This window comes from Camelus bactrianus, chromosome 15 (assembly GCF_048773025.1).
Source record: "Camelus bactrianus isolate YW-2024 breed Bactrian camel chromosome 15, ASM4877302v1, whole genome shotgun sequence".
NCBI lineage: Eukaryota > Metazoa > Chordata > Mammalia > Artiodactyla > Camelidae > Camelus > Camelus bactrianus.
The window spans coordinates 41,188,065-41,200,541 of record NC_133553.1 but is presented as its reverse complement, the minus strand read 5'-3'; the positions used below and the strand labels follow the sequence as shown (position 1 = coordinate 41,200,541).

The window sequence follows — 12,477 nt, the reverse complement described above, 5'->3', positions numbered from 1 at the left end:
ATATGGAAAATAATGCAGGTATACAATTTTCATTCTACCTGAGTTTATTGGTAAGATAATTTCATGTTATCTTTGTGGCAAAAATTTGTCACCAAGAAAAATTATTTAAAATAATGGCTAATTGTTTTAATGACATATGGAGTTTTTGTAACTTATACACAATTGTTAGGAAAAAATGATTTATATAGATGAAAATGGGATAAGGGCTTCAACGGTGCAATAATTATGTTTTAACATATAGGTGTGTAAAAAATAGCTTCCCCAAATCTTTTTGGTAACTTGAAACTTTAGAGTTTTCCTAAATTAAATTATGGGTAGTCATTAACCATCTAGTTCACTTTTAAATAAGAAGAAAATACTAAAACATTACTAAAGTTAGTTTCATCCATTTTTGGCTTCCTTTACAAAGGAACTAACGATATCTAGGTCTATGGGGAAACATGTTTTGTGCCACATTGGAAATTTTACCATGAGGAAAGTGTACTTTTTATAATTATGGAATGTATTTACAAACTTGTCAGCAGCAGAATGTTCACAATTTTTTAAAGCTACCAGCAGTAATAAGGGAAACAACTCTATATGCAAAAAAAGTAGGACATATGTTTTTGGTAAGGAAAGTTATGAGCAATGGAAATGCATTTTGTTGAGGGGAAAGAAAGTAATTTTGTCCTAAAGTGAGACAAAATTACTGATTTTGTTTGTTACAGAATAGGAAAGAAGAAAAACAGGACAAAAGCTGAACGGAAACAGTAAGTTGTAGAACATTTGTGGAAAAGGAATGTTTGAAAAAAAATGAACTTTTTGTGTGGCCAAGTTGGCTAAAATTGAATTGTTATTATAAGGGTTTTAAGAACAAGCTGCTTTAAAATCAGTAATGCCCTTATGTAAAACTAAAACTTAATTTCCTTTCATTTGCTAAAGAACAAGTTTTTACTGGAATGTTGGTCTGCTCCTGATGGGCAAATTATGAACGATTTTTCTTTACCTTTGAAATAATGCACTTAGAAGACAAAGATTTGTGTTATCAAAATAATTTTCTATACTTCATGTTGTCTTAATCAGGTCTTTGACTACTAAAGAAAACTGAGTCTTCTTAATATTAAAAGAGGAAAGTTTTGCTTGCAACTATGTAACCTTTTCACAATTCGCCTTTGAAATCTTTTATTGTTATTTTGGCCAAATAATTAAGTATCATTTGATAATGATTTGTGGTCCTTTGGTCAAATGTCCAAAACCTTTTGATATTTTTTACAAACTTCCCAAGAATTGGGTTCTAAATGAAGTCTTTTTGACCTTGAACTAACTTTGGGCTTTTCCAGAGGGCCCCTGGAAAATCCCAAAAGATTTGTCTTTCACCTGCTAAAATGTTAATCCGATTAGGCTAATTTTATATGCTCAATTACATGGGTAGCTTGTCAAATAAGGAAGAATACTAAACTTTTTTACCTTATATTTGCATGGGTATATGTTAACATAAGAGTTCCAAAATTGCATGAAATTCCTAAAATTCTAAGATGTCCTGATACATTATTGGCCATAATTCTAAATGTATGTCACAGAAATACGCAAATCCTCCTGTCAAACCCATTATGACCTCTCATCAGGTTTTGGATAACGGGCATTTTCAGGTCTTTTTGTCATTTGTAGACAGATACTGTTTTATTCTGATGCTTTTGCAAATGTGTTTGAACTCCAGAGAAATTCATGGAAAGGACTCTTAAAGGTACTCTGGAATTACAGGTTTTTGATAACTTTACAATCATAGCACTGAACTGGAAAAGAATTTCTAAAACTCTAATGGAAATTTATTAGGTTAAGTGTACTCTTTACCAGATGTAAAGGGCCCCCTTACTCCTCTCCTTTAAGCTATTTATAACTTACAACAATGTGGTAAAGTGTATCTCCACAACAAAGGTTGAAGCACTTGTCTTTTTCTTCCTGCTTGATCCCTCAAGAGTTCTGAAACTCTTACTAAATATTCTTTTGTTAATGGCAATGTATGTATCTGCATAGGTCTGAAGGGAGTCTGCTCTCCTTATAACCAGTTGCCCAATGCACTTGGTTCCTTCTTTTCATCCAAAACTGATAAAGGGGGACCTATTTCTGTATTATAAAGGCCTGGTTGCTGCTATTAAAAATAATCATGCTCTGGGAGAACACTACCTCTGAAGTGCACGCCTAGAAAATGAAGATAAATATCATACTCGGCAGCCTGGAGATTGTGTATCCTGGAAAAGCTACCTTCAAGGTACTCTCTCCAGCCTCATTGCAAGGGCACCTATCAGATATCATTGACTAACTCTTGTGCCATCAAACCCCAGGGAGTAGACTCCTGGGTCCACGTGTTGCACCTAATGAAGGTTCCAAACTCCAAATGGACCTGCACACCATCAGGCAGACTAAAGAGAAAGCCCACTAGGGTCTGAAAGTGACAACATCTGAGGCTAACAGCTTTCCCGAGACATCCAGAGCAGGCCTATCTACCTTTCTTTATATGTTGTCACTTACACCTTGTTTTCTCCCTCCCTTCATGAAATGACAGTGTCCTCATCCATATTTTCCAATCTCTTGTGAAAGGGGGAAACCTCTCTGATTGAATTTGCCACCAGAAACCTCAGCCCATCCAAAATAACAATGACCCTTTGGTTGACCTTACAAGTAATTTTGCTGGGGTTCCCGAGGCTCTTGTCTGTCCAAGTTGTTCCACAGGCTCATTTTGTAGTCAGGGTGCTAAACCTGCACAGTTCATTCCTTGCTTCAATTTGACCCAGACCTGTGATGAGAAAACAAGATCTTTTGAATATTTGCATGAAAAGTTCTGTGGAGCTGCCAATGCAAATTGGGTCAATTGCTATCATATCTCTATATCTAGGTAAGCTCTCAGTGGGTAACAACGTAATGTCTGAGCCTCGGTTAAGTAATGCTAATGCCTCCAGAACAATGAATGAATCCACAGACTCTATCACTTACGTGGGGGCTTATGTAACACCCCTTGGTTATACTTTCATATGTAGAAGTTTTGGAAGTGGCCTTGTTTTGGGCAAGGATTTGCTTGGACAACCCACTGCCCTGATAGCTGGGAAATATAAGGACACAATGCCTTTGCTGTATTCACTGTCTTGGTCTTTCCACAAAACCAAACAGATGTATCTCACTGGTCTCTCCCTTAAACTTCTATAGCCGCCTTATCAGAGACCATCCAGGAGGCATATGTGATTCTGGCTTTGCGTCTATAGGGAGAGATTTCTTTCCATGGATTAAAGTGAGTACCAGTGAACAAAATGAGCAGGAATCTCTTCCTGACATTAGGAGAGTTGGCTAACTACATAGCCAAAGCAGTTTCAGCCCAACAGCAGTCATTTAATGCATCAGCACAAGTGGTTTTGGATAACAGCATAGCCCATGATTACCAATTTGCTGAGCAAAGAGGTGTCTGTGCAATAGCAAACACCTCTTTTTGCACTTGGATAAATTCCTCTGGGGAAGAAGAGACCCAATTACATAAAATTAAAGAGCAAACACATTGGTTATAGCAAATATCACCTGACAACTCACTGTCTTCTGAATTATTCAGCTGGCTACCTTCAGATCTGCGCTCCTAGTTTAGACCATCTTGCAAACTGGGTCTATGATGTTTTAAATTTTGCTCTGTATACTTGTTTTTGAGTTCTACACCTATTGTTTGTCAAATCTTTATAAAAATGACATGCCTAATAATATGAGTGCTGTGAGATAATTTCTAGTACTTACAACCTTGACTAAATATGGACTTTTTTAATAGAGGTACTGGGGATTGAACCCAGGACTGCACACATACTAAGCATGTGCTCTACCACTGAGCTATTACCCTCCCCACTAAATATGGACTTTCAACAAGGAACTCCTAAAAGTTCTCCCTACTACCTTTCCTTGTTACTTAAATGTGGCGTCATGAAGTGTCTGATTTATAACTTTCCCTCCAACATGGGACATGACAACCAGGGAAGTTCTTTCCTGGCACTGAGGGACAAACTGTTACATGCAGAGATCCTGACTTTTGATGCTCTTGAGGAAAGACCTTGATCAAAAGGGGGAAATGTGGAATTAGTTAAAGAAACCTCAGCTAAAACTGGAGTCAGGACAAGCCTGTGGGAGGAACTCTCTTTGCCCTGCCATGCATTATCAATTATCCCAAAAGGAAAAGACATATGCCTGTATCTCTGACAGGAAGGTGTTGCCTACTTTACTGTCCAGCAGGGGGAAGGAAACTCTCAGTCCACCGACACTCTGGCCAATCTGATAGTAGCCCAACCAACAAGAAGCCTCCATAATTTGGACTCCAAGCTTCTTCCAGTGGTCTCCTTGGTTATTAGAACCCCTCCCTACTCACTTTACCCTATAAAAGCAAGTTTGCCTTCCTTGCTCTCTGGATTGCTTATGGTCCACATATCCCAAATTGCAATTCCTCTGGCTATTTCTGAATAAATTCACTTTTGCTGGTAAAATAATTGGCTATTACATTATTAAAGTTGACAATTCAAAGCATAACCATAACCTCTGTAACAAAAGAAGCCTAGAGTGGAAGATTAGAATACATTCATTATTTTAGGTGAAGTTTCTTGCAAGATCGTGAGTCTCTTTTGTGGGAAATTTCTCAGTGGGAATATCATTTATATAAATAGGACTATTGGACTCATGGCTGACACTGTGTATCGTGGGCTTCATGTGATCTGAGACCCTTTCTATGAAATATGGGAATCTCTTAAGTGATCATTGGAAAACTTTGAACTCATTTTTTTTTCAAAGACATGTTTTCTTGTGCCTGTAAGTCCTTATAGAGCAGCTTGCTCTATTACCTCTTCAAGCCTCATCAATAATTATCACAATTGGTCATTTTCATGTAGACTGCTATTTAGGAATCTCCCCAAAATAAACTCGGAAAAATTAATAGCTTGAATTGTATCACTGTTCTTGTCAAACATTGGACTGGTTGAATTAAAACTTACATTTAAATAAATTACACTATCAACTCCAAAAGAAAAATATTTAGAACAAATTCATTAACACTCCACCTACTGATCCACCTTTTCCTAGGATACAGAACAGGTTGTTCTTCGGTTTCTAAGTATTTGTATTGAATTAGCCCTACCACACACAAAATCGATAGCTATGCTGATTTTCAAAATCACAGAAACACCACCAAGCAACCTGAAATTTGATACAGGTTTTCTTCTGACATTTATTTACTGAACTATTTGTTTTCAATTTCAACAGTAAAGGAAGAAAGAATAATGTCACACACATTACAAAATCTCATTTCTGTAGGCAATGCTCGCGTTAATGCAATCAAGTGGAATAAATAGGAAAGAGCTTATAAAAACTGTTCCTGAGTGATGATTGCTATTTTTAAAATTTGTTCCTTAGCTTGTATCTTATCACACTTTCGTTTACACTTAATCCAGGATGTAAGATTGGATGATTTGCCTCTGTCAGATGTTGAAGCCTGGGTAAAATAAACAGGTTTTATTTGATGCCATAAAACTTCGCATAGAAGGCCGTTGCAGTAACTCAGGGAGGTAAATAAAACATAGCACACTCCAAGCAACATTTTTTTCTCCTCTCACTTCATAAAACCAAACTGGACTAAAAGCACGCAGCCATAAAATATCAACCAGCCCTAGATCATGTCTCCCAAAGGCCTTGAACTCCAGAGACTTCAATTTGTTCTGCAAAAAATTCTTAATATGCAAAATCAGTTGCCTTAAAGAGACCATGAGAATCCCCATACATTGCTGCAGTTTGGTTAAAGATGAAGCTGTGTCCTTGTTCGTGGATATTTTTACAAGAAAATAGCCTTCTCCTTGGTTTTCAGTGTTTGCTCTGTCCCCTAGTCATGCTCTCCCCCCACCCCCAATCTCTACCAAGTACATTAAAAAAGACTTTTCTTTAGAAACCTAAGCCAAGTGGTAGCTAGTAAAGAATTTCCCCCACTGGGCTCCCCATAAGAACCCTTATACTTAGTTGATAAGAATTAAATATCAATAATATTCAAGAGATGTTGGTATTTTTTGGCCTACAGAGATGTTGGTATTTTTTTAAAAAACTTGTTTTCTACCATTGTCTCAAAAGAAATCTTTTAAAACCTTTCTAGAAGACTTCACTGGAGAATTGCTTGTTTAGGTCTTCTGCCCATTTTTGGATTCGGTGGTTCTTTTTGTTGTTATTAAGCTGTATGAGCTATTTATATATTCTGGAAATTAAGCCCTTGTCAGTTGCATCATTTGGAAATAGCTTCTTTCATTCTGTAAGTTGTCTATTTGTTTTGCTTATGGTTTCCTTTGCTATTCAAAAGCTTATAAGTTTAATTAGGTCCCATTTGTTTATTTTTGCTTTTATTTCTATTGCCTGGGTAGACTGCCTAGAAGAACATTGCTAAGATTTATGTCAGAAAATGTTTTGCCTAAGATATACAAATGGCCAATAGGCACATGAAAAAATGCTCTGTATAATTAACTATTAGAGAAATATATATCAAAACTAAGGTATCACCTCACACCCAGTCAGAATGGCCATCATTAAAAAGTCTGCAAATGATAAATGCTAGAGAACGTGTTGAGAAAAGGGAACCCTCCTACACTGCTGTGGGAATGTAGTTTGGTTCCACCTTTACAGAAAACAGTATGGAGATTCTTCAAAAAACTAAAAATAGACCTACTATATGATCCAGCAATCCCACTCCTAGGCATATATCCTAAGGGAACTCTAATTTGAAAACATACATGCACCACAATGTTCATAGCAGCATTATTTACCGTAGCCAAGACATGGAAACAGCCTAAATATCCACTGACAAATGACTGGATAAAGAAGTTGTCATACACACACACACACGCTTACACAATGGAATACTACTCAGCCATAAAAAATAATAAAATAATACAATTTGCAGCAACATGAATGGACCTGGAGAATGTCATTCTAAGTGAAGTAAGCCAGAAAGAGAAATAAAAATACCGTATAATATCACTTATATATGAAATCTTAAAAAAAAAAAAAAAGACAAATGAACTTATTTATAAAACAGAAACAGACTCACAGTCACACAAACTCATTAAGTTTCCAGAGGGAAAGAGGGTGGGAAGGGATAAATTGGGAGTTTGAGATTTGCAGATTCTAACTACTATATATAAAATAGATAAACAACAAGTTTATACTGTATAGCAGAGGAAATTATATTCAATATCTTATAGTAACCTATAATGAAAAAGAATAAAAAAATGAATATATGTATGTACATGTATGACTGAACTATTAATGCTGTACACCAGAAATCGACACAACATTGCAAACTGACTATACTTCAGTTTAAAAAAAGAAAAAAAAAAAACCTTTCTGGAAGAGTGCCCTTACCAAACATCAGATTTACCAGTGCACTGGTCTTGAACTATGCAGCCTCCAGAACTGTGAGAAATAAACTTCTGTTGTCTGTTGTGTAAGCCAAAAAAAAACCAAAATAAAACAAACCCCACAACAACAAACTTTTCTAAATGCGTCACATAAAAATTAATAATCTATGTGTATGATTTTTATAAATATCTCCAGCAATTAACTGAGGTAAAATCTGAGGAAGACTCTTAGGAGAGACTGATTCCTATATCCATCTCTTTCCCGCTCTTTGCATTCCTGGTTGGTGCGGTTTCCCTGGGAATTCACAAAACTGCTGTTAAATCCTCGACCAAGGAGAGCTGGAGATCAGAGAGTAACGAGAGTAGCACCAGCCACAGGTCAGAAAGGAAAGCTCACTGCTGGTTGTGTCCCTTCCCGATTTCCAAATAGAGCACATGTCGCCATCACAATGTCCTGCTATGGCTAATCTTACTAAAATCAGCCAGAACCCAAGGGACATGGCGAACACTCCCGAGCTTACTAACCAACAGAGGAACTTCCTTCCTTTATCAGAAATGAGTTCCATGAGCATGGACCTTTTTAGGTTTGTTCACTGCCATAGTCCCAGCACACAGAATAATTACGATTTTTGAAAACCATTATTTTTAACTCTGTAAATTCAAACAATGCCAACTTTTGGATCCCAAAGCTTATACACCAGAAGATGTCCAATGAGAATATAAAATAGACCGGGGGACATACAATCTCCGCAAAATCAAGGGTCAACTCTTTTCCCCTTATCTGTGGCTAGCAGGCATAAACTTCACTGGCCCTTTGCAGAGTACACGTTGGTTAGAGTACATATTCAGAAAATGAATCTAGTATTTAAGGTTCTATTTCATTCTTTATAATGATGCTTTTATCTAAGTATTTAAAGATACACGGTGTCAAAAGTAAAATCAGTGAGGTCTGCCTTCTCCATTGAAACTGACTTGAAACTCTAAGTCTTGTTCTTTCCTGCACTCCTAGCCCTCCTTAGTCTGTTTTATTTTTTATAGCACTTTTCACCTTCAAACTCACCACATATCTTATTTAGTATGATGATAATTTCTTTGCTTGCCTCCCTCAGCCCCTAGCTGGGATATAAGTGCCACAGGGGTATTTTTAAAGACAGAGCTATTTATTTTGCTCACTAATGCTTCCCATATGCTTAGCTAAAATCGTGCCTGGCAAAGAGGTGATGCTCAATACATATCTGCTCAATGAATAAATGTTGCTTCTATTAGATATGTCATTCTGCCATGCTTACATTAATAAATGGAAATATGAAAACATAAATGCAAAACTGAGCAAGAACGATAGTTTATCCAACCTTGGTCTGTTTTTGACAGTCACATCAGGGAGTGTTTAATGCGAAATATCATGAGCTTTTGTAACACCAGTTATAAATTTAGGCAAATAGTTTTTAGAGTTTTAGCCAGGTTTTCCGAAAAACATTTCACCCTGGGGATTTATCTGCATCCAGTTTGAGCATAGTCTAGGATACCCTTTGTTTCAGCTCAGAATGCTTTTATAAGCAGATAATGACAGAAGAGCCACTGTTAGGGGGATTAAACCACAATGTCATTTATTGTTTACTAAACAAGAAAAAGTAGGCTGTCCCAGAGTGCAACAATGTTATTAAAGATTCAGGTTTTTTCCAAATTTCTGCTTCCCCATTCTCAACATGTTGGGGTTTTTTATCTTAATGCTTGTTGCCTCATGGTTGCAAGATGGCTACCATAGCATAAGGCATCACACCTGCACCCAAGACAGAAAAAAAGAGGAAGATACTACATCACTGAGTTAACTGGTATCTGTCCCTTTTACCAGGAAAGCAAAAAGAGGTTCCAGAACACACAGCAGAGATTCATTGGCCAGAAAGAACTAGGTCACATGGCCAACCCAGAGATTAAAAAGGCAGGAAAAGCAAAGTTCTGGCAAAGAACAGGATTGCCTGACAATGGTTCTCTGCCCTAGTGAGGGATTTTTAAATTGCTAATTCCTAGGTCCCACTTCAGACCCATTAAATCAGAATCACGGAGGAGGAGCAGGAGTCTGTATTTTTTGAAAGTCACGCAGGTGAGGGTCAAGTGCAGGCAGGGATGAGGACCACAGACTGGACCACTCAAGAGTCATTGCTACGATCAGCCACATCGTCCCCATGAGTGAAATTTGGCTTTTGTTTAAAAGGGAAGAAGTAAAGGGTTATGGGTCAGGAAAGCAAATAGCATTAACCACATCCCCTAACTTATTATTACCACAACACTGCTTGAAAAGACTCATTCTGTTGTTCATTCTTACATTGGTTTAGAAGACATTTATTAAGCATCCTCTAAGTGTTAGGCACCGGGGACAGAAGATGAATAAGTTCTTAATTTAGAGACTAATGAGGGAGATAGATAAACATGTAAGAAAAAAAGCCCATCAAAATCCATTATGATAGGTTTTGGGGAGAGGAGGAAAGAGGGAGTGGTTCAGTTTTACAAGATGAAAAACTTCTGGAGATTTGTTCCACAACAACGTGAATATCATTATTACCAAACTATACACTTAAAGATGGTTAAGATGGTAAATTTTATTTTATGTGACTTTTATCACAACTTAAAAAACAAAAACAAAACAAAAACCAATATGGTAAATCCTAGCAGAGGAATAAGAGCAAAGGGCTATGGGAGAACAAAGGGTTTTTCACCACTTACCAAAATCTTTGGAAGTGAATAATCACCCAACTATCCTTTTCAGTAACCATCTGTCTCTACTCATCAGTTTCATTCTTTATGACTTGATCTTGGGACACCTGCCTTGCTTAGAATGTGATTAACAAATGGTAAACAGCAAAAGCTACACGCTGGGCCACCCAGAAGACACCTTAATGGGAAAGGGATCAGGAGACTGGAAAGCCGGAACATCAGACCAGGGGACTTGAAGTCTCAAAATGCTTCAAAGGGTTGAGCCCCTGAGTTTTTCAGTCTTCTTTATAGACAGACCACTATCCCACTAATGATCCCATTCGTATATGTGAAGATGTTTAAGGCTTTTCTTAACCTTCCTTCATTTCAGCAAGATAAACAATTTCATCTCCTTCTACCCTTCCACGTGAGGAAGTTTTTCCTCAGTTTTTCCTCTAAACTTCTCTACTTTTACATCCATGTCAAAAATAAAATTATTCTAATAAATGACAGAAAATACTATTAAAAAATTGTTAATAAATACGCAGTTTGGAGTCAGTTTGGGGTCCACTTTTATTTACCTTGTAACAGCTAAATTTGGATTAAAATTGTGCCTAGCCAGTCTTTCCTCATTTTTCCCTTGCATATGCCTCCATCAGATTTATCTTATTATTGAGAGTTTTTCCTCAAGTTTTTGAATATCTCTTTGACAGCATCTGGGTAGAGAGCCAACTATAATTTAAGGAAAAGCAAGGAATTTACAAATCAAATTATCACCTAACATTGTTTTCGAGTTATACATATGAATGCTTTTAATTCTATGCATACCCATTTTGCAATAGCAAATGCCATTACTTACCATTCCTGGGCCATACATTTAAAACACATGGGTGTCAAATTTACCTGGAATTGTTTGGATTAACAATGGTTCCCAAAATTTGTTGTCGCTTTCTACATCTTCCAGCTCCCTTCACTGAGTGCTCAGTGTCAAAGCTGCCTTCAAGGAAATCCAACTCTCCAAAACTATGACTGCTGTACACAGCCCACAAAAAGACTCAGGGTTTGTAACAGCATTTCCCCCCTCCCACAACACACACAATCATTCACAACTTTAGGAACTTGTTCTTTAAAGAATCGAAGTTCACCGCCCAAGTTAAAAAGAATGCTTCCAGTTTAATGAGTGTTGTGTACTCCAAAAGTCAAAGAAGTCTAGAAAATCTGCGCTCTAATCTACTTGCAGTGTAGACAGCTGACACAAGATCCAGGACAAGCTACGTACAATGTCCAGATAACAAATTTGAACAATTCTGATTAATTTAATTGAAGAATCATCACTTTTCAACAAAAAGAAAAACAGAAATCTATGAATACATAATAAAGTAAGTCTGGTTGTTCCACAGTCCATTTTCAACTCTTCAGGCCAACAAGGGGAGAGAAGTTGACTGAATTAAGCCAACGTTCTAATAAAACCTCCAGATTCTACTCTGCCAAATACCATTCACATTAAAACAGGGTGCTCTATCTGTATTTTTGAGGAAATAAAATCTGTCCCTTGGTTTTTTTTTTGTTTATTTGCAGATCATACCTGCTTGAATTTTAAGGGGATTTTTTTTTTTTCAATTACCACTGATGAAACAGGCAAAATAAATGGTCAACTCCTAGAAAGCAGTATGACTTAACAGGAAAATGAAAGGGGGAAATACAAAAATATGGGAATCCTAGCTAGTCTTGGACATTTGGGGGGCTTTCTTTGGACTAAGAAATAGAAAGCTAGGTCATAGCAAACCCCTAAAGGAGAATAATTCATAGTAAACACACACAGAAGCACAGCACAAGAAAAGGAAAGTTAGAACAGCAGCCTGCATGAGGCGCACGTAACTGCCAGAAGGAAATGGCTTTATTTTATTTAGGCAATATAGTTCATTCAAGTAAACTGAAGAAAATTGTAGATTCCCGCCATTCATTCAGTCAGCAAATATATCAAAGAAATAATTCCTATACTCTCTTCCAACTGGGGTATTATAAGGGTCTATCATATAAATACAGTTTTATGGGCTCAAAATACATTTAAACAAATGAAATCACATCAACTACCCTAGTGTTTTGAAATATGCATTAAACACACGGCATGCTTTTCTGAAAAAGCACTGAATATACTAGTTTTTATTTGTACATCAAAATAATAATTTCATGCTCTGCATAACAAAAGGAAGATATTACCTATAAAAGAACTGTCTCTCTAGATCAACGCACGGTGTTGAATTTTGATGCTACATTAGAACTACAGTGCTATAAAAAGTAATGAATAAATTATGTTTTACAGGCAGTATTTACATATGCAATGCAATACTTTTCTGCTAAATTTTCTTTTTTGACTTGTACATGCAAAGAAGCATCATTC

The 12,477-nt window shown here is 36.8% G+C and overlaps 1 long non-coding RNA gene across 1 annotated transcript in view; it reads right to left on the bottom strand.

The window, feature by feature from the left end:
* Nucleotides 1-2,775, bottom strand: part of LOC123612044 (uncharacterized) — a 227,328-nt gene extending 224,553 nt beyond the window's left edge. The window contains exon 1 of the long non-coding RNA XR_006719202.2: nucleotides 2,657-2,775. This is a non-coding gene — a long non-coding RNA (uncharacterized LOC123612044). The remainder of the gene's footprint in view (nucleotides 1-2,656) is intronic.
* Between the last annotated feature and the right edge of the window lie 9,702 nt (nucleotides 2,776-12,477).